This window comes from Pan paniscus, chromosome 8 (assembly GCF_029289425.2).
Source record: "Pan paniscus chromosome 8, NHGRI_mPanPan1-v2.0_pri, whole genome shotgun sequence".
NCBI lineage: Eukaryota > Metazoa > Chordata > Mammalia > Primates > Hominidae > Pan > Pan paniscus.
In genome coordinates, this window is record NC_073257.2 from 106,447,172 (window position 1) to 106,470,927 (window position 23,756).

At 39.3% G+C, this 23,756-nt stretch overlaps 1 protein-coding gene across 3 annotated transcripts in view; it reads left to right on the top strand.

Moving 5' to 3' along the window:
- Positions 1–23,756, top strand: part of TBC1D12 (TBC1 domain family member 12) — a 136,283-nt gene that overhangs the window by 19,169 nt on the left and 93,358 nt on the right. The window lies entirely within an intron of this gene.

Consider the following 23,756-nt stretch of genomic DNA (forward strand, 5'->3'; position numbering starts at 1 on the left):
TTACAGACGTGAGCCACCGCGCCCGGCCCATGTATGTCTCTTCTACTAAATGGCAAAGCCTCCAGAGACAGAGACCATGTTCTTGTTCATTTTTTTACCTCTGCGTAGAGATATAGATTAAATTGAAGGATAATAAAACCAGAAACTTGGGCCCTGCCACGCTTGAATTTGGTTATCTCCAAGTAAATCTAGCTCTATTAATTCTCACAAAGCCCAACAATCTTTAGTTACCCATGTGCTGGCAAAACAGTCCATGTTTAAAGGAGTAACTACCTAAACATATAGATTTTGGTAAAATACTTGTGGCAGCTGCGCAGCTTTTAAGAAAATCCAGATTACAGCATCTGTAACTGAAATGTTGTAATATAAAGAAAGTGCTGAATTTTGTTTTATAACTATTGCCTTAATGCTATTGCTAGTTTTGAAGAAAATACCTTCTTTAGGTTTTCTTATCAGCCTAACAGATTATTCTCAATTTCTGTAGAACTAGATATGTCTGTTTTTCGCCTTCAATCTTTTATACTTTGGTCTTTTATTATTATTATTATTATTATTATTATTATTATATTATTATTTTTGAGACAGTCTCACTCTGTCACCCAGACTGGAATGCACTGGTGCAGTCTCGGCTCACTGCAACCTCTGCCTCCCGGGTTCAAGTGATTCTCCTGCCTCAGCCTCCCGAGTAGCTGGGATTACAGTCACGTGCCACTGTGCCAGGCTAACTTTTGGTATTTCTAGTAGAGGTGAGGTTTCACCATGTTGGTCAGGCTGGTCTTGAACGCCTGACTTCAAGTGATCCACCCGCATCAGCCTCCCAAAGTGCTGGGATTAGAGGCTGAGCCACTGTGCCCAGCCTTTTTTTTTTTTTTCTTTTTTTTTCGAGGCAGAGTCTCGCTCTGTTGCCCAGACTGGAGTGCAGTGGCGCGATCTCGGCTCACTGCAACATCCACCTCCTTGGTTCAAGTGATTCTCCTGCCTCAGCCTCCCGAGTAGCTGGGACTACAGGTGCACGCCACCACGCCCAGCTATTTTTTGTATTTTTAGTAGAGATGGGGTTTCACCATGTTGGCGAGAATAGTCTCGATCTCCTGACCTCGTGATCCACCGGCCTTGGCCTCCCGAAGTGCTGGGATTACAGGCGTGAGTCACCGCGCCTGGCCTCCCAGCCATTTTTTTGATAGCAAACACATACATCTTTTATTTATTCTTAAGGATTTGTACATTTACTATTAAATGTGTTACATATACAGGTTATTTAATGTATATTAAAGTATATTAAGTATATAGGTTATTTAGTATGATTCCATACTAAATAACATTTGTTTATCATCGTGAAGTTTTTAACATTAACCTGCATTTTAGATTCAATAAAACTTAAAAGGCCGGATGCGGTGGCTTACGCCTGTAATCTTACCACTTTGGGAAGCCCAGGTGGGTGGATCATGAGGTCAGGAGTCCCAGACCAGCCTGGCCAACATGGTGAAACCCCGTCTCTACTAAAAATAGAAAAATTAGCTGGACGTGGTGGCACCTGTAATCCCAGCTTCTCGGGAGACTGAGGCAGGAGAATTCCTTGAATCCGGGAGGCAGAAGTTGCAGTGAGCCGAGATTGCGCCACTGCACTCTAGCCTGGGCGACAGAGCAAGACTCTGTCTCAGGGAAAAAAAAGACAAACTTAGAAGCAGCTCATATAGAATAAACAGCTTTTGATAGGAACAGTCATTTTTGTATTTTGTTTAAAAAGCCTTAACCAGTGTAATTTAGTTTTCTATTTAATACATTTAATACCAAACAGAGCCACAAAGAAAAAAGTGAATCTCCTCTAAGTAGTTTTTATTTTACCAAAATGTGTGGTTTAGATATGGCTTTTGGTTTGGGATACTTACTCCTACTGAAAGAAGTAAGCAGTTAATCTGTTGATGAATGCTGGCAACCATATTTTAAAAACTGATAACTAGAAGTTCAGTTTTATAAATTTGTTAAATTTTTTTATCGCAGTGGAATATATTGCTGTGGACCGAATGTTTGTGTCCCTCCAAAATTCATGTGCTGAAGGCCTAATCCCCAGTAATGATATTTGGAGGTGGTATCTTTGAGGTAATTAGGTTTAGATGAGTTCATCAGGGTGGGACTCTAATGATGGGATTAACACCCTTATAAGAAGAGGCCCTGGAGAGCTTGCTTCCCTTTTTCTGCCCTGCTGCTATATGAGCACACAGCAGAAAGGTAGCTGTCTGAAAACAGAAGAGACTCCTCACCAGACACCAAATTTGCTGGGACCTTGATCTTAGACTTCTCCATCTCCAGAACGTTGAGATACAAATGTCTGTTGTTCAAGCTACCAAGTCGATGATATTTTGTTACAGCAACGTGAGCTAAGACATGCATATGACATAAACTTTACCATTAGTGACGTTCAGTACATTCACCATGTTGTACAGCTAGCACCACTATCTAGTTCTAGAACATTTCATTACCCCAAAAAGAAGCTCTGTACTCACTAAGCAGTCACTTCCATCCTGCCTTGTCTCCAACCCAGCAATCTGTTTTTGGTCTCTGTGCATTTGCTTAGTCTGGATATTTCATATAAAGGGAGTCATATAGTTTGTCACCGTTTATGTCTGGCTTCTTTCACTTTGCATGTTTTTAAGGTTCATTTATATTGTAGCATGCATCAGTACAGCATTACTTTTTATGGTTGCGTAATAGTCCATTGCTTGGATATACCGTTTTGTTCATCCATTTATCCACTGGTGGACATTTGGGTGGTTTCCGTCTTTTGGTTGTTATGGATAGTGCTGCTAGTATCATTTGTGTACAAGTTTTTGTTTGAACACTTTTTTCTTTCAAGTTTTATTTTTAATCGACGAATGTATATTTATGGGGCACAATGTGAAGTTTTGATACATGTATGCATTGTGGAATAATCAAATCAGTCTAATTAGCATATCATAAACTCAAACATGTATCATTGATTTGTCCTGAGAACATTAAAAAACCCTCTTTTAGCTGTTTTGAAATATATATTATTATTAACTATAGTCACTGTGCTATGCAGTAGAACACCAAAACTTATTCCTCCTATCTAACTGAAACCCATTTTGTACCCATTGACCAATATTTCCCCTTTTCCCTTTCACTCTCCTCCACCCACCTCCACCTGCTTACCCCTGTGACCACCCCCTGGCCTCTGGTAACCACTATTCTACTCTCTACTGCTATTAGTCTGACTTTTTTAGATTCCAAATATAAGTGAGATCATGTGGTATTTGTCTGTCTGTGCATGGCTAATTTCACTTAACATAATGTTCTCTCTGTTCATCCATGTTGTCACAAATGACAGAATTTCCTAATTTAAAAATGCTGAATATATTCCATCGTGTACATATGCATTTTAAAATGCATTCATCCATTGATGGACACTTGGGTTGTTTCCATATCTTGACCATTGTGAATAATGCTGCATTTGAACATGAGAGTGTAGTTCCTTTTGGCATATTCCCTGAGCACTGGTTTTTAATTCTTTTGGATATTATGCCCATTAGTGAAATTGTTGGGTTATAGGATAATTCTGTGTTTAACTCATTGAGGAACTGCCAAACTGTTTTCTAAAAGCTGCAGCATTTTACATTCCCAGTAGCAATGAATGAGGGTTCCAGTTTCTCTATGTTCTTGTTATTTTCTTTCAGAAAAAAAAATTACAGCCATCCTAATGGGTTTGTAATAGTATTTCTTTGTGATTTTGGTTTGCATTTTCTAATAACTAATGATGCTGAGCATTTATTCATGTTGTTGTTGCCCATTTGTATACCATCTTTGCAAAAATGTTTATTCAAATCCTTTGCCTAATATTAATTGGGCTGTGTGTGTTTTTGTTGTTAAATTATTTGAGTTCTTTACCTATTTTGGATTCTAGACCCTTATCAGATAAATGATTTGCAATTATTTTCTCCTATGGGTGTCATTAAACCTTCTTGGTAGTACCATTTGATGCACAAAAGTAGACAACGTTTTAAATTTTATGTATATACAGTTCTAAGTTTGTGTAACCAGTTTAGTTTGTACTTTAATAGGGGAAATAAGATGTGTATTTAGCTATCTGTAGCACAGGCAGGAAAGTATAGAATGTATTGAAGAGTACAGAGTTTAGCTGATGTCTTAGGGTTCATGTAGTTTTTTTTTTTTTTTTTTTTTTTGAGTCAGAGTCTCGCTGTGTCACCAGGCTGGAGTGCAGTGTCGCGATCTCAGCTAACTGCAACCTCCGCCTCCCGGGTTCAAGCAATTCTCGTGCCTCAGCCTCCCAAGTAGCTGAGACTACAGGTGCGTGCCACCACACCCAGCCAATTTTTGTATTTTTAGTAGAGACAGGGTTTCACCATGTTGGCCAGGATGGTCTCAATCTCCTGACCTCGTGATCTGCCTGCCTCAGCCTCCTAAAGTGCTGGAATTACAGGCGTGAGCCACCACGCCTGGCTGGGTTCATGTAGTTTTAAGGAACAGAAGCCTACTTAAGCTACCTTATTTATTTTTTCTTCTTTTTCTGGACTCCTATCAGGAAACAGTTTGTTTATTAATTTTTAAGAGATAGAGTCTTGCTCCATAGCCAGGCTGGAGTGCAGTGGCGTGACCATAGCTCACTGCAACCTCAAACTCCTGCGCTCAAGCAGTCTTCTTGCCTTAGCCTTTTGAGTAGTGGGGACTACAGGTACCGTGCTTGGCTATTTTCTTTGCTGTTTTTTTAGAGATGGGTGTTTCAGTATGTTGTCCTGGCTGGTTTTGAACTCCTGGCCTCAAGCAATCCTCCTGTCTCAGCCTCCCAAGTTGTTGGGATTACAGGTGTGAGCCACCACACCTGGCTAAGCTACCTTAAATAAAGTAGAATTTATTGTTAGCATATAATAGGCGTCTTGTGGGCATTTTGAAGATAAAAAATAAACTAGGCTCGGCACTGTGGCTCAAGCCACAGTAGCTGTAGCCCCAGCTACACAGGAGTCTGAGGCAGGAGGATCATTTGAGCTCAGGAGTTTGATGCTGCAGTGAGCCATGATCACGCCAGTGCACTCTAGCCTGGGTGACAGAATGAGGCCCTGTCTTGAAAGAAAGAAAGAGAAGCAGAGAGAGAAAGATAAAGGAAAGCAAAAAAAGAAAATAAGTAAAATAAGAAAATAAACTATACCTGGATTACAGAGTGCCAGGAACAGTGGTTTTTCTGCCTTCCAAGAGATGCTTGGTTTTTCAGCTCTTTTCTGTCTCCTGATTGTTCAATGCATGCTTTCTACCTACAAAGGCTCTGTGAAGCTGTACCAGCTCTACACGAATTATCAGTTCAAGCATTCACCATCTTTTTTTTTTTTTTTTGAGATGGAGTCTCACTCTTGTTGCCCAGGCTGGAGTGCAGTGGCACGATCTTGGCTCACTGCAACCTCCGCCTCCCAGGTTCAAGTGATTCTCCTGCCTCACCCTCCTGAGTAGCTGGGATTACAGGTGCCCGCTACCACGCCCGGCTAATTTTTTTACTTTTAGTAGAGATGGGGTTTCGCCATGTTGGCCAGGCTGGTCTCGAACTCCTGACCTCAGGTGGTCTGCCCGCCTCAGCCTCCCAAAGTGCTGGGATTACAGGTGTGAGCCACTGTGCCTGGCCTCATTCACCATTTTTTAACTTTCTCAATCTCTAAGGCTTCTATTAAAAAACTTGGGAGGTCTGCTTGTCTTAGCCTGTGTATGAATTTTTCTCTGTTTTATCAGTGGTACAGTTTAATCAGCTCTGACTGAGGGCCCGGATCATAAACTACAAAAATAGCCACTTTGGGCTACTGTTTCAGAGAAGGAATGGCAGAGTGGGAGTAGGTTGTAGGCATGCCAAAACCACATACAGTCAGATGACCCTTTCTGTCTGTGGGTTCCACATCTATGGATTCAACCAACCTAGGATCATAAATGTCCAGAAAAAATATTTAGTCTGTACTGAACATGAACAGACTTTTTTCTTGTTATTCCCTAAAAAATATAACTATTTACATAGCATTTACATTGCATTAGGTATTATAATTAATCTAAGATGATTTAAAGTATACAAGAAGATGTGTATAGGTTATATGCAAATAGTGCACCAGTTTATATAAGGGACTTGAACATCTGAGAATTTTGGTATCTCAGGGAAGTCCTGGAATCAGTCCCCCACAGATACCAAAGGACAACTGTATATTTTTCCTAGTTGTAGAAAGAGAGTAGTAGGAAATAATATTGTAAAGATAATTTGTGTCCCCATTGTGGAGAGCTTTTAATGCTAGGGTAAATAATTAAAACTCTTCCATAAATAGTAGGGAGTTACTGAGGATTTGGGGACAAGGAAGTGAAATATTCTGTTATTTTCTGCTTATACTTGGTAGTGTTTTCTAGTTGTAATGGCTTATCTGTCATTTTCTTCCTCTCTCCTGTGTTTGTCTAAATTCTCCCTTCGTTCATTCAGTAAGCATATTTGAGCACCACCTATATTCCAACGAAAGAAGGAGCTAGAATAAGGCCTTTCTGTTGAAACCAGTGATGGAAACATAAATTGAAACACTGTGCTGTGATACTAGCTCAGGGAGCATGAGATGGAGTGTTTTAAATTCTTTGAAAATAAAGAATAGCCCTTCAGCAACAGAAAGAGACACAAAATGGAATAAGGATTTCATTACAGGCCCTGGGAGTACCTGGCATGTCTGAAGGCCACATGGAGATGGGTCAGTGCTGCGAAGGATAGAGGGGACCCATGGGCCAAAGCTTTTATTGGCATCCAGGGCATATCTAAGCAGATTTCCTGTGGGGGAATTCTAATTAATGGGTTTAAAGTAAACTGGTAAGAGTTCTAGAAGGTCACTGTGGCATGTCTGCACAATTCATGCAGGGTTTGGCAGTCAATGGGGCCAGGTAAGTAGGTTGTATTCAGCTGTCCCATAGGGAGGTGATCAACAGGAGGTCCACCTTGAGGAAATGGGAAAAGGTGTAGAACTGGAAACTGTCAAGGATGACTGAGCCCTGCTTCTAGTATGAGAAAGTTAAACTTATATTTAAAAACGGATGCCAAGGCAACATAAAATTATAGGGAATCACTGCATGGGGCAAGCAAGAATTACTCCTCTGGCACTAACTCTGGTTTGCAAGTCCATCTTCAAGTTCATTTCCGGGGTTAGTAGAGGGTGTGACTGTAAAGAGATAGCATGAGGGAGTTTTTTGTTTGTTTTCTCTGTACTTCAGTGGATGCAAAATGAGGGAGTTTTTTTGGGGTGATGGAAGTGTTCTATACCTGAATTGGGAGTGTTCTATACTTCAATTGTGATAGTAGTTACACAAATCTATACATGTGATAAAACTTGTAGAACTATACACCAAAAGAAAAATGGTCAATTTTGTTCTATGTCAGTTTAAAAAAGAAAATATTCAGTGAGTGCAGGGCGTTGTGAAGGTTACATGTATCATGTTCAATTAATTTCTCTGAAATTAGCTGACTTTCATTTGTTGTGTGAAGTCGCAGCACTGAAGTTACAATAATAAATTTGGAGCTCACACTGTAATGCAGTGGAGACATCATAGAACTCACATTTTTTTTTTGTTCCACAACTCAACCAACTAGTAAGAGCTCACATTTTAATGCAGAAGACAGCTAATTAAATTTGCAAAATTGCTTTGGCTATTTTATTTCCTTTGGCTTTCCATATTGATTTTAGAATCAACTTGTTTTTATTTACAGATAATTCTTGTTAATTAACTTAGGGAGCATTGACATCTTTATGATGTTGAATCTTTCAGTTCTTCAGCACAGTATATCTAGCCATTTATTTGGGTCGTTTTTTATTTCCTTCATCAATGTTTTGACATTTTCAGCATACACATCCTGTAATATTTTGTTAAATTTATAATTAAATATTTAGTTTTTTGTGTTATTATAAATGATACTTCTTAAAAATTTCACTTTCTAACTATTCATTACTAATTCAGAGAAATATGATTGATTTTTGTGTGCTTGCCTTTTATCTTGTAATCCTGCTTAACTTACTAGGAACTTTTTTTGTAGATTCTATGAGGTGACTGTAGACAGTCATGCTGTCTGCAAATAAGAGAACATTTTATTTTTTCCTTTCTACTCTTTGAGACTTTTAACTTAATTTTTCTTGTCTTATTGCATTGGCTAGGGCTTTCAGTATGATTTTGAAAGGGAATGGCAAAAGTGGACATCATTATCTGGTTTCCATTCTGAGGGGAAACATTTAATGTTTCACCGTCATTAAGTATGATGTTAGCTGTAGGGTTTTTAAAATTTTTTTTATCTTTATGTTTTGGTAGATGCCTTTAATTAAGCTAATGAACTTCCCTTTTATTCATAGTTTTCTTTGGATTTTTTATTTTATTAGTATTGCCAAATGACTTTTCTGTGTCCATTGATGTAATTGTGTGGGTTTTTCTCATTTAGACTGTGAATAAAATTGGATTCATCGATGACTTTCAAGTGTTGAATGAGCCTTGTATTCCCAAGATAAACCCCACTTGGTCTTGTTGTTTTTCCTTTTACATATTGTCAGATTTTATTTTTATTTTTATATATTTTTTTGAGACACAGTCTCACTTTGTCACCCAGGCTGGAGTGCAGTGGTACGATCTCGGCTCACTGCAACCTCTGCCTCCCAGGTTCAAGCAATTCTCTGCCTCAGCCTCCCGAGTAGCTGGGATTACAGGCGCTCGCCACCACACCTGGCTAATTTTTTGTATTTTTAGTAGAGACAGAGTTTCACCATCTTGGCCAGGCTGACCTTGAACTCCTGACCTCTTGATCCACCCACCTCGGCCTTGCAAAGTGCTGGGATTACAGGCGTGAGCCACCACAGGTGGCCTGATTTTTTTTATTTAAATATTTTAACAGTGTTATTGAGACATAATTAAAATACCACACAACTTGCCCCTTTAAAGTGTACAATTTGATAGTTTTCAGCACATTCACAGAGTTGTGCAACTATCACCCTAATCAATTTTAGAACATTTGTGTCATCCCCAAAAGAAACCCTGTACCTATTATAAAGATGAAATACATATGAAGGTATTTTACTCTTACTGTAAACAAAAACACTGTTAGTTTCTGTTGTATTTATACAATAGGCATAAATGGAAAGGTATTTACACATATGGTTAGTTTCATTTATCATTCCTCATCAGTCATCTTGCCTGTCTTTCCCACCTTTCTCCTATGTTAAAAGGTATCTTATCTTCTGGTGACAAATATTTTGCCCATGTTCTGCTGATGTTTTTCCTTATTACCGCTTGTGTGCTTATCCTAAAAGTTCTTTTCTATATCCTTCCTCTTTTCTTCTGGTGGTTTCTAACTTCCCTTTGAATATCTTAGATACTACCATTGGTCCTAAAGCAACAGAGACTTTATTTATAAAACATTTCATGCATGGTGTAATAAGTATGCAGCTCAAAAGCAAGACTTTTTATAATTACTTTTTTCTTTTATCATTAAATGTATTCTATTTTGTTCTCTCCTGCTGCAAAAGAAGAAAAAGATCTCAGCTGGGCATGGTGTCTCACATCTGTAATCCCAGCACTTTGGGAGGCCGAGGCAGGTGGATCACTTAAGGCCAGGAGTTTGAGACTAGCCTGGCCAACATGGCGAAACCCTGTCTCCAATAAAAATACAAAAATTAGCCGGGTGTGGTGGTGCATGCCTGTAATTCCAGCTACTTAGGAGGCTGAGGCAGGAGAATTGCTTGTACCTGGGAGGCGGAGGTTGCAGTGAGTCAAGATTGTGCCATTGCACTCCAGCCTGGGTGACAAAGTGAGACCCTGTCTCACAAAAAAAAAAAAAAAAAAAAAGGAAAGAAAAGAAAGAAGATCTCTATCAGTAAGGCATTGCCTGTAATTTATTTACCATAAGAAATAAGACATAAGGTGACTTGCTAACATGAGTACACTTGGACTGTATTCTGGAAGGATAAGAAAATAAATTTGTATATTTGAATTGTTTAAAATGAAGGCATTTTGGCAATGTGTAGGATGGAAAAGATTAGGGATTAGTTGTGAAGCTCTTACATCTTGATTGTTGTATGGAGGACATGAACAATATGAATGTTATTAAAAAGAAAAGCAACTAGGCAAGAGAGACCTGTTTCAAACACTTAGTAGTGTGACCTTGGCAAAGACTCTGTGGGGTCATCAGTCTGTCTTGGAAGTGGTAGGTTGGTGTATTGAATCCTAGGAGAATTTGATGAAAGCTGGCCAAGAGAAATGTTTGGAACTTCTTTTTTTTTTTTTTTTTAAGACAGGGTCTCACTGTGTTTCCCAGGCTGGAGTGCAGTGGCACAATCACAGCTTGCTGCATCCTCAACCTCCTGGGCTCAAGTGAGCCTCCCACCTCAACCTCTCGAGTAACTGGGACTATAGACACATGCCACCATGCCTGGCTAATTTTTATACTTTTTGTGGAAATGGGGTTTTGCCATGTTACACAGGGTAATCTCCAGTTCCTGAGGTCAAGTGATCCACCTGCTTCATTCAGCCTCCCAAAGTGCTGGAATTACAAGTGTAAGCCACCATGCCTGGCCTGTAAGTAAATCATTCACTTAAAATTGTGCAGACAATATTTTTTTCTTACCTGACCTCATTACTGGATTGTGCACACAATTTGAGAATGCTTGTAGACAACCTGTGGCCCATTTGTGTAGGTTCATTGACTTTTTTTTGAGACAAAAATCTCACTGTTGCCCAGGCTGGAGTGCAGTGGTGCCATCAGGCTCACTACAGCCTTGACTTCGCAGGCTCACGTGATCCTCCCGCTTCAGCCTTCTGAGTAGCTGGGACTACAGACGCATGCCACCATGCCTGGCTGATTTTTTTTGTAGTGACGGGGTTTCGCTATGTTGCCCAGACTGGTCTTGAACTCCTAGATGCAAGTGATCCTCCCGCCTTGGCCTCTCAAAGTGCTGGCATTACAGACGTGAGCCACCATGCTCGGCAGGTTGATTGACTCTTAATAAAGAACCTCTGACCTGGATAGTCTTTTTTTTTTTAATTTAATTTTTAATTTTCTTTTTCTCTGAACACTCTCCAATGTTACGGATATTTTCTAAGGTCCCTAGAAGCTCTAAAATATTATTTATTACTTGAAAAATTGTAGCCTTTCAGCCTTGTAATTTCTCTTGTTTTGACAGAGTGGGTGATGTTGAATTTCCCTTTTTGATAGCCCTGATCTCAGAAAATAGCTGGTTAGTTAAGTAATGTTTATTGAATAAAAATTCTCTACTTTTTTTAATTTTTAGGATTTGTAATAACAAAGACAAGATCCAAAAACAGCTTGAAAAAGAAAATTCTTGGAATTAAAAAAGCCTAAGTTATCTGGCAAAAAACCCTACTTTTTTTGCATATAGTCAGCTGAAAGTTTTTTCCAAGTGAAAAATGATTGAGGCTTGTAAAGAATGTTAGTAATCTTTGTGCCAGATCTTTAATCCAGAATACTCAAGGGTAACCAAAGTACTGAGTTTAGAGACAGTAGTTATACTTCTTTGAATTAATTATGTAGTCAGCTGTGGCATTCCATGGTCACTAGATAATGTTTTCTTTATGGCTTTTTATTCTTTGGGGAAATTAAAGTCCAGGAAGTTTTTATGTTTTCAGCCATCCAACTTCCCCTGTTATGATTTCTAATTTTTAAAACTGATTTTACTCTTTCAATTGATTCTATCCCCTCCACTTTTTTTTTTTTTTTGAGACAGGTTCTTGCTCTGTCACTCAGGCTAGAGTGCAGTGGTACGATCTTGTGTTACTGCAGCCTTGACCTCCTGGGCTCAAGTGATCCTCCCGCTTCAGCCTGCCAAGTAGCTGGGGCTTCAGGTGCGTGCCACCACGCCTGCCTAATTTTTGCATTTTGTTTGTAGAGATGGGTTTTTGCCATGTTGCCCAGGCTGGTCTCGAACTCTTGGACGCAAGATACCCGCCTGCCTTGGCCTCTCAAAGTGCTGGTATTACAGGTGTGAGTCACCGCACCCAGCCGAAAAGTATTCTATCCCCCCACCCCAATTTCTAAAAAAATAGATGGTGTCTTGCTATATTGTCCAGTCTGGCCTCGAACTCCAGGGCTCAAGCAATCCTCCTTCTTCAGCCACCTGAGTAGCCAAGACTACATGTGTGTGCCCAGTGTTGAATCCCCTTTTAATATACAAGTCTATTGAAATGATTATTATAATTTATCCAATGAGTCTAAAAGGTTAAAATAGTCAAATTGATGTAAATGTTAAGCAAAATTAATTACTTTTTGGAGGGCTGGAGCTCACATTACTGTTGGCAGTAAGAAGATTCAGGATTAGGTAGTCACAATTTTCTATAGTGTCAAATTCCACAGTCTGAGAAACTATGGGATTTACATTCCTTTATCTCAGATACGTAAGTGGGTTTGCCAATTCTTAAAGATCCAAGCACTCTACATTCTGTTATTTAAAAAAGCATTAGTGGAGAATTTGCATGATATCAATAAATTTTGCCCCTTTTTAGTGAGCTTTAGCCTTTGATAAGGTATGGTAGGCAAATGGTCTGACTCTTAGGTCCTATGTAGCTTTTTTTGTGTGTGATAAAAGAAATGAAGAAATTTTAGGAGAATACAAGCACACAGATATGTGAAGCAAATGTTAACATGTATTAATAAGCTAGAGTCATTTACCCAACCTGTATTATAAAAGCCACTAAGGGAGAAGGCAGGGAAATGGTTGTATTAGTAGGCCTTTTCCCCTCTTTTCTCTTCTAATCCCCACATTAGCCTTTTCTTAGTGTGCCTCTTTTCTTTTTCAACTATATGTTTTCAACAATGAAGAAACATTAGACTGCTGTTTCTCAGTTGATGCTATTTCCTAACTGGGGCAACTTATTGCTCAACTCCTTTTTGCTAAAAAGATTGGACACAAATTAGTAGAGAGAATGGAAGATGGTGTGTTTGTGTCTGTGTGTGTATAGAGGGGCGTGTACATGAACATGGTATTTATATGGTGTTGACTGGGGTGGAGGATGAATTTAAAGGGGGAAAGATGGATTAACACTACCATTCCCTATTCTCTATATGTGCTAACAAGATGTATCACAGAATGAAGAAAGAAAACAATTTGAAGGCTGGGTGTGGCGGCTCACTCCTGTAATCCCAGCACTTTGGGATGCCGAGGTGGTTGGATCTCTTGAGGTCAGGAGTTCGAGACCAGCCTGGCCAACATGGAGAAACCGTGTCTCTACTAAAAATACAAAAATTAGCTGAGTGTGGTGGCACGCACCTGTAATCCCAGCTACTTGGGAGACTAAGGCATGAGAATCGCTTGAACCCAGGAGGTGGAGTTTGCAGTGAGCCAAGATTGCACCATTGCACTCCAGCCTGGGTGATAGAGCAAGACTCTTAAAAAAAAAAAAAAAAAAAAGAAAAGAAAGAAAACAATTTGAAAACACATAGTTGTTCTTAATATTTCTACCATACCTGAAGCAATAAGGTACTTTTCAATTTATAAAAACTTGGGGTTTGGGAAGGCCTAATAAGTAACACCTTTAGCAACCCATTCAAGTTTGGACTCAATAGAGAAAAGATAGGAAAACAAATCGTACCTCAAAATATGTCTTAATACAGATACATTGTGGATCAAAAGATGTGGGTTTGTTGTGTGACTACAGTTGGCCTCCTAATATTTCACTTGTGTTAAATTTACTCAGCAAAACATTAACACAGCAGGTCTTTCCTGTGGGGATGGGGAGCAGAGAGGTACAGAGGTAACTTGGCCTCCTAACAGGAGAGCAGAACAGACTATCTTCAGCAGCAGTGTCTGCTGCCAAAATTTGGTCCCTCAGGTGGGGATGAATAAGGGGGCAGAGAGAAGCTAGGAATGTTCCTTTCTGCTTCCCCTCCCTTCAACACGAACAACATAGCACAAGAGTGACCCCTTCCCCAAAAGTGCCCTACAGATGTCATTCATATAGTCAGACACTACCTCTGGAATCCTGAAAGAATTGTTGTATCTTTTGTGTGGGTGTGCTTGAACACATCTGGTTTGTTTTGCTAAGAAGCCTTTAGTGTTGATTTATATTTAAGAAATTTTAATATTTTGGGGGGTGGGAGAAAGGGAAGAGAGAGAGAGTGAGTGTGTGTGTCTGTCTGTCGGTCTGTCTTTCACTTGAAAAGGTGATACAGAGGAATGTGGTCTCACATTTATCTCCATTGAGACATCAGCTTTTCAGGCTTACTAACAGTAGATCGCGAGACAAGGGATGGGGCATCAAAAGATGACACATTTTTGGCCTATTTATGTACCTTTTCACTGGGTTTTCCCCCTTAAGATTTAATAAAGTAGTGATTATTTTCCTAGGCTGACCAGTGAAGCCTGTTAAATCTGTAATGTTTTAACACAATTCCATATACAATATTTGTAATGATATTTTAAAATTACTTTTCATTGCAGGTATATGCCATTTTGCTGTATTATGTTATAAATAGTGTTTGTGGCAGGGAATAACCTGAAAACCCAATCCAAAATTTCCTAGTGGCATAAGAAATTAATGTGGAACAATATCTGATGGCCTTTCTTAGCAATTGGATACCTGTGGGCTCATATTTCTTTTATGGAAATTTCTTCTGGTAACCAATGTTTCCTGGATGCATAAATTTAAGTTATTTGGCTTTTGCTTGTTTTTTTATGATTTAACAAGAATTTAAACTTCATTCTGAACTTATTGTATTGTCAGGACTATAATATATAATTAGAACCAGGCTTTTTTATTTTGGAGGTTTTTTTTTTTCCTTTTCATCTGTGCTGATCATAGCAAGATTCTACAAAAACCACATCCACTGAAAGACCTACTGTTATTTGATTTAAGAAGTTAGTATTTCTTGGAGTTAATTTTGGAAGTCCAAAATATCCTTATAAGTAGCTGGGTGTGGTAGCTCATGCCTGTAATCCCAGCACTTCGGGAGGCTGAGACGGGTGGATCACCTGAGGTCAGGAGTTCAAGACCAGCCTGGCCGACATGGTAAAACCCTGTCTTTACTAAAAATACAAAAACTAGCCATGGATGGTGGTGTGCACCCATAGTCCCAGCTACTTGGGAGGCTGAGGCAGGAGAATCGCTTGAACCCGGGAGGTGGAGGTTGCAGTGAGCCAATATTGTGCCACTCCAGCCTGGGCAAGAGAACAAGACTTCGTCTCGGAAACCCTCCTGGGTTCAAGCGATTCTCCTGCCCCAGCCTCCCGAGGAGCTGGGATTACAGGTGCGTGCCACCACACCAGGCTAATTTTTGTATTTTTAGTAGAGACAGGATTTCGCCATGTTGGCCAGGCTGTTCTCGAACTCCTGACTGCAGGTGATCCACCCACCTCAGCCTCCCAAAGTGCTGGGATTACAGGCATGAGTCACTGCACCTGGCTAATGCAAGATAATTTTTAACAGTCCCTAATCAAAGATTTATGTATATTTAGCATTTTAGGTGTGATTTAAAAAAATTCTGTAACTTATAGAGATCTGATAGACAATATTAATATGTGTAGCCTCTAGTTTTTCATATGAGAATATGTTTGGTAAGGATTACAATATCTAATTGTAGGTAAAGCTATAGAGACATAAATACCCCCAAGGCCCTTTATAGAATTCTGCACATGAAGAATTTTCTGATCTGTAGTTATTACTTTCCTTTGGTATAACTTCATCTTATATTTGTGGTTTTCTCCGTCTGCTGCTATGTCTGTTTTCTCAGCCAGGTCACATTATTTGAAGCTATGCTTCACTAAGTTAAAAAATATGCTTAAGCCCTTCTATTTTATGGTTTCTCTGCTTTAATAATTTATACATGTAACTCTGCATTTCTAATATAAAGAATGGAATGCTTTTTTTTTTCTCCTCATGAGAACTGCCTACCTGTTCTTGCAGTCTGGTCAGTGATTAGAGTTGATAATAGCTGTAAAAAAAACAATAAAGTTTGTTCATTGTAAATTTTTTTCCCCAAGGGCTTATTGTTAGTATGGTTTCTGACCCAGTAACTACCTCAGTATGATTGAGACAGATTTGTATATAAATGTGAATTGACCCTAAGAAGGGTACTTGAAGTCTGAAATGTTTATCCATTTTGGCTCAAGTAAGTGTACCTAAGCTTTGTGGCAGAAGATGATGCCCAATGCAGTGTAGGCAGAGGATAAATTGATAGCTCCTCAGCTATGGATTAAAAATATGAAAATTGGCCAGGTACAGTGGCTCACGCCTGTAATCCCAGCACTTTGGGAGGCCGAGGCAGGTGGATCACTTGAGGTCAGGAGTTCGAGACCAGCCTGACCAACATGGTGAAACTGTCTCTACTAAAAATACAAAAATTAGCCAGGCGTGGTGGTGTGCGCCTGTAATCCCAGCTACTCAGGGGGCTGAGGCAGGAGAATTGCTTGAACCCGGGAGGCGGAGGTTGCAGTAAGCCAAGACTGTGCTGCTGCACTCCAGCCTGGACGACACAGCAAGACTCCATTTAAAAAAAAAGAAAAAAAAAAAAAGAAAATCTTTTAACCATTTTAGTTAGGGCTCTCCAGTTACTAGGGAGTCCTGACTGGGACATTAGGATTACATGATGTAATAAAAACTAGTATTTTGGGGCTGGATGCAATGGTTCACACCTGTAATCCCAGCCTTTGGGAGGCCGAGGCGGGAAGATTACTTGAGCTCAGGAGTTCGAGACCAGCCTGGGAAACATAGTGAGACCTCGTCTCTACAAAACATTTAAAATATTAGCTGGGTGTTGTGGTGTGTGCCTGTGGTCCCAGCTACTCAGGAGGCTGAGGCAAGAGGACTGTTTGAGCCTGAGAGGTCGAGCTCTTTTTATTGTGTCATTGATCCATTCTGAGAGTGGAACCCTCATGACCTAAATACCTCCCATTAGGCCCCACCTCCAAATACTGTTGCATTGAGGATTAAGTTTCCAACAGATGAATTTTGGGGAACGCATTCAGATCATAGGACTGAACATTGTTTTTTCAAGTTTCATTCCTGGTGATGAATTAGCTTTTGTTGCTTTTCACGGAGGAATAATATTACATTTGCAAATATACCACAATTATAATTTTCTATTCTTCTGTCAGTGGATTTTTGGATTTTGAGTAGGTTTTTGCTCTTTTGAACAGTGTTGTCCTGAATGTTGTTATATATGTATTCCAAATGTACATGTCCAGGACTTTGCTTAGGATTCGTGGCTAGAAGTCTAATTGCTAGATGGTAGGGTATGCAGCTGTTCAACTTTATGAGCTAGAAACAACTGTATTTATATCATGTAAATATCAAAACAAATTTATATCATGTAAATTTCTAACAGTGTTCTTCCCCTTCTAAACTTGGTATTATCAGGTTTCTTAGGTTTTGCTAAGATTTTATATACAGTGGTCAATACATTACGAATGTTACTCTGTTTTTAGTTTGTGAGCTCCCTTATTACTAATGAGGCTAAATATTGTGTGATCTCATTTGCCATTTGTTTTCCCTCTTTCTGCAATACATTTTATCTATTTTTTATTAGATTATCTTTTATGAAAGTGGTTAGTGAAGTTCTTTGTATTTTCTGTGTGCTAATTTTTTGTCATTTATGTGTGTTGGAATTTATCCTCTAAATTTATGTCTTTTTACTTTGTTTATAGTGCTCTTTGAACAGAACTCATTACTTTTTATGCTGGTGATTTTATCAAGTTTTAAAAATTAATGCTTTTGGGACTGATTTTTAGATTTTTCCCTGTGAGATTAGAAGAAAAATTCTCCTGTGTTTCTTTCTAAAGCTTTCAAAAGTTTGCCTTTCGTGTATAACTGTTTGATACATTGGGAACTGACTGTGGTATGTGGTAGGAATCCAATTTATTTTCTTTCACATTGCTAGCCGGAGGTCCCGATACTATTTATTACACAATCTTTCCTCATTGATCTACAGTGCCACCTGTGTTTCCATTTATGCTTGGGTATGTTTCTGAGTTGTTTATTCTTTCTCCATTGATTAATTTGTTTATCCCTGGGTCAATACCATATGTTGTTAAAAACTGTAATGTTATGGTAAATTTGGATATCTGTTAGGGCAACTCAGCCTTGCCTTTTTTCTTCTTGAAAATATCTTATTTTGGGTCCTTTATTCTTTTTTTTTTGAGATGGAGTCTCACTTTTTTGCTAGCTGGAGTGCAGTGATGCAATCTCAGCTCACTGCACCTCCGCCTCCTGGGTTCAGTCGATTCTCCTGCCTCAGCCTCCCAAGTAGCTGTGACTACAGGCACGCGCCACCACGCCCAGCTAATTTTTGTATTTTTAGTAGAGATGGGGTTTCACCATGTTGGCCATGATGGTCTCGATCTCTTGACCTCGTGATCCACCTGCCTCAGCCTCCCAAAGTGCTGGGATTACAGGTGTGAACCACTGTGCCCGCCCAGGTCCTTTATTCTTTAACATAAATTTTTGAGTTTCCTTCAAGTTCCTAAAAAATCTTGTTGGGTTTCTGATGGGAATTGGATGAAATTGATAGATAAGTTTGGGGAGAATTGATATTTTTATGATAGTGTTTTCCTTTCTATAAATGTGAACTATCTTTCTATTTAATTAGGTTTTCTTTAATGTGGTTCAATAATGTTGTATCATTTCATTCTCTCTATAAATTTTTATAAAACTTTGGCTAGATTTCTTCTCACATACCTTGTATTTTCTTGCTATTATATCTCTTTAGATTTTAAAAAATTTCCAGCTTTCATTGATGATACAAAGTCAAAATTGCTTTTTTTAAAAAAAGAAAAAATCTTTTTTTTTTTAATGCTTTAATGCTTTTTAGCCTCCCGAGTAGCTGGGACTACAGGCGCGCACCACCACACACAGCTAATTTTTGTATTTTTAGTAGAGACAGGATTTCACCATGTTGGCCAGGATGGTCTCTATCTCTTGACCTCGTGATCTACCTGCCTCGGCCTCCCAAAGTGCTGGGATTACAGGCATGAGCCATCATGCCCGGCCTCTCCTTCATTCTTGAAGGATATTTTTGTTGGATATGGAATTTTTGGTGGACAATTTTTTTTTTCCTTTCTGACCTTTAAATATGTAATCTTACTTCTGGCCTCCATGGTTTCTGAAGAGAAATAAGCTGTTAATCTTATTGAGGATCTCTGGTTTTGATGGTACCTCTCACTTATTGTTTTCAAAATTGTCTTTGAGTTTCAGCAGTTTGACTATAATGTATCTCAGTGTGAACCTCCTTGAGTTTATTCTGCTTAAAGTTGTTGAGTTTCTTGGATGTGTAGATTATGTCTTTCCTCAGATTTGGGAAGTTTTTGGTTATTTTCTTTTTTTTTTTTTGAGACGGAGTCTCGCTGTGTCACCCAGGCTGGAGTGCAGTGGTACAATCTTGGCTCACTGCGAGCTCCGCCTCCTGGGTTCACACCATTCTTCTGCCTCAGCCTCCGGAGTAGCTGGGACTACAGGCGCCCGCCACCATGCCTGGCTAATTTTTTGTATTTTTAGTAGAGATGGGGTTTCACCATGTTAGCCAGGAAGGTCTCGATTTCCTGACTTTGTGTTCCACCTGCCTTGGCCTCCCAAAGTGAGTTATTTCTTCAAGTATTTTTTCTGCCTCTTTGTCTTTCCCTTCTCCTTGGTCTTTTATGGTACATAGTTGGTACACTTAGTAATGTCTCACAGGCCCCTCAGGCTCTGTTCCTTTTTCTTCATTCTTTTTTCTTTCTACTACTGAGAGTGGACAGTTTCAATTTTCTTATCATCATATTTGCCAGCTCTTTCTTCTGCCTGCTCAAATTTGCTGTTGAGTACATCTGGTGAATTTTTTATTTTAGTTGTTTTTCAGCTCCAGAATTTGTTGGGTTGCTTATTATAATTTCTGCCTTTACTGGTATTCTCATTTTGTTCATACATTTTCCCCTTTTATCCTCCTTTATTACCTTTCGTTCTTTGTCCATGGGTTTTTTTCTTTTTCAATCTCCTGGAGCTTTTTTTTTTTTATGAAATTGACTTAATGTCTTTGACTAGTAATTACTCTGGGCTTCCTCAGGGATGATTTTTGTCAAATTCCTTTTTCTAGGGAATGGGCCATACTTTCCCGTTTCTTGGTATGTTTTGTAATTTTTTGTTGTTGACAACTGGATACTCTGAGTATTATAGTATGGTAACTATAAATCTGTTTCTCCCACTCCTCAGTGATTGCTGTTTTTTGCTTGTTGAGGGCTGAAGCCACCTGTTTGTGACTTTACAAGCTATTTTCACAAAGTATGTATTCCATATTGTGTATGGTCACAAGTTTTTGTTCTGTTGTCTCTGTGGCTAGCTGGTGACCTGACAAAGATTTTCTTAGATATCTGGCTCCAAAAAAGGAGACCAAAAAGGTTTTACCTTTTTTATTGTTCTAATAAATACTTACAGTGAAAGCCACTGCTGTGGAGAGTAGTGAAACTGATGCATGTGCCTGCATCACTCCCTTAGGGCCAGACCAACCAAAATGTACAACCCTAAATTTTGAAGGACATGATCCCTACTGTCCCTCCTGGCACCAGTTAGCAACTCCGGGAACATGGGCTGCTATCCCCACTGCCACAAGAGGTGGTGGGTGTGGTGGTGGTGGTTGTGAGGAATAGGGGAAGGTAATTGGTTTATGCATGCTGCTTATTCATACTTATGAAAGATCGGTAGCCTCTTCCTTCATCAAGCACTCCCCTGGTTGTTAAAAGGGTTTGGTCAGTTCCTAGAGTTCTATAAAGTACTTGATTCCAGTTACTCTTAGTTTTTTTTTTAACTCTTACTTTTTTTGAGACAGAGTCTTGCTCTGTCTCCCAGGCTGGAGTACAGTGGTGCGATCTCAGCTCACTGCAACCTCCGCCTCCTGGGTTCAAGCAATTCTCCTGTCTCAGCTTCCTGAGTAGCTGGGATTACAGGTTTGCGCCACCATGCCTGGCTAATTTTTGTATTTTTAGTGGAGACAGGGTTTCGCCATGTTGCCCAGGCTGGTCTCGAACTCCTGACCTCAGGTGATCCACCCGCCTCAGCCTCCCAAAGTGCTAGGATTACAGATGTGAGCCACCATGCCCTGCTCCAGTTACTCTTTCTAGCTCAACTTTTACTTTGGTGGGGAGACTGACCCCTAGATCTTTCTATTCTGTCATTTTGCATCCATGATGTCTTTTGAAGTTCAAATGTTTTAAATTTAGTTAAGCCCAGTTCATCAACTTTTTCTTTTGTAGATCATGTTTTTGTGTCATATCCAATAATTATTTTCTTAAACCATGGTGACAAAGATTTTTTCTTGTGTTTATTTGTGTGGGTAGATAGGAAACCTTTAGGGTGCAGGCAGGTCACGTAGGAATTGTAGAGGGAATATGACTTGATGAGAACTGTCTGGCCTGTGTGGGGCTTGCAGAGGAAATTGGCACACTGTTGCTGGCAGGAAGCCTTTGGTGGAGTCAATTTTTTTGTTGAGCAGGCTGCAGGAACGCCATCTCCAGGTTGAGGCTGCAGGTTCACCAAGGCTGCAAGTTTGCTGAGGGGCTGCAGTCTGGGCATCGAGCTAAGCAGAATTTTACTGGATGTCCTCACACTTCTACCCGATCCACTCTGCAGCAGCTGGAAACCACAAGAGAGCCCCTTTCTCCTTCAGTGTCCCTTTGGTGCCCTCTACCCAGAAAGCTTAATAATTTCATGTTTGTTTTAAAGGAGAAATGATTAAAGGAATTTTTTCTGTTATCTTAGAGCATAAAGGTGAATTTGGAGTTAAGAGGTATTAGAAGAATCATCAACAGAAATAATAAAAAGATAAACAAATTGGAAGGAAAATGATAGCCATAAATAAGATGTAGACATTTGTTTAAATCAGCTACAAAGTGTTTTCTTGATAAGTGGTACACAACGTATCAAACATTGTTTAAATTAATCGACCGTCCTTTGAGGCTTCAAATTTTTTTCTTAGAAGTATTCCTAGTCCTCAGCATATTCATTATTGAAAACTTTCACCTATTTAGTGATCTTATGAAGTAGAGAATTAAGTCACTGTACATGGTGTCTGAGGTGAAACCTCCAGAGTATCTTAAAGTAGAAATTACTCTAGTGTCATATGTTTATTTCTGTTATACACCTGAGGAAATAAGAGTGTTTATTTTCTTTTCCTTTCTTTTTTTTTTTGGAGGCAGGGTCTTGCTCTGTTGCCCAGGCTGCAGTATAGTGGCAGTATCATAGCTCACTGCATCCTTAACTCCTGGGCCCAAGTGATTGTCCCACCCTAGCCTCCCAAGTAGCAGGGACTACAAGGTGTGCACCACCATGCCTGGCTATTTTTTTTAATTTTTATTTTTTGTAGAGACAGGGTCTCACTACATTGCCCAGGCTGTTCTCAAACTCCTGGGCTCAAGTGATCCTTTTGCTTTGGCCTCCCAGTGTTGGGATTACAGGCATGAGCCACTATGCCTGGCCATTTCTTTTCTTTATTATTGATTAGCCTGCATTCTTTTGTAGGAGTCCCTTAACATTTTTCATTAAAAACTTATTTTCTATTATCACTAATCTGCACTTTTAAGATATATTGATACGGCATTTTGAGTATAGATAAATCTAATTATTTGGGACTTCAATTTGGAACTGTTTGTAATTAATCATATGTGTGAATTAAGAATTTTCTTACTGTTCACTTATAGCTTATGCAAAGGGTTTATATTGAGTTGAATTCATCAGTACCTTTCTAATTGGTTCATTGGGCCCTGGTCATGTTGTTTTGATGGGTACATATGTTGAGTATCATCCCTGCTTACATAAAAAAATAGGTACTTAATTTGGTTGGTTAGGGCATGGAGATAATAGGTAAAATCCTTAATACTTGTGCAGGGTGCACACTGACGCGGAGTGCAATGACGCGGTCTCGGCTCACTGCAACCTCTGCCTCTAGGGTTCAAGCGATTCTCCTGCCTCAGCTTCCCGAGTAGCTGGAATTACAGGTGCCCACCACCACGCTTGGCTAATTTTTGTATTTTTAGTAGAGACGGGGTTTCACCATGTTGGCCGGGCTAGTCTTGAGCTGCTGACCTCGTGATCCGCCCGCCTCAACCTCCCAAAGTGCTGGGATTACAGGTGTGAGCCATCACACCTGTCCTGGGTTTTGTTTTGTTTTTTCTAGATTTTTCAGTGAGAGATACTTTCTTCCTTGGTTATATATTGACTCTTTTGTAGTAAGCTTTCTTGTACATAGCTGGCCTAGGAAAGACAGGTTATGTGTATATATTATAGCAATAGGGGATTAGTAGATATAATTTTATTATAAATAACAAATTATTACTGTAAATAATATTTATCCAAATATTGTATTACTTAATCCTTTAACTGTTATATAGATTCTTTTAAATGTTTTTGTTTTCAGAATTTTGGCTCTTATTGTTAAGTACATGTACAGTCAATTCTAGTATACTTTGTAGCTGATTTAGACAAATGTTTGCATCTTATTTATGGCTATCATTTTCCTTCCAATTTGTTTATCTTTTTATTATTTCTGTTGATGATTCTTCTAATACCTCTATATAAGCCAGATAGTCTGTATTTTACTTTAAGTTCTGGGACACAGGTGCAGAATGTGCAGGTTTGTTACACAGGTATACGTGTGCCATGGTGGTTTGCTGCCCCTATCAACCTGTCATCTAGGTTTTAATCCCTGCATGCATTAGGTATTAAGCTACATATTCTTAATTGAGCCTTCTTATTCTAAGTAATAGTGGTATAAGTAGTAGAAA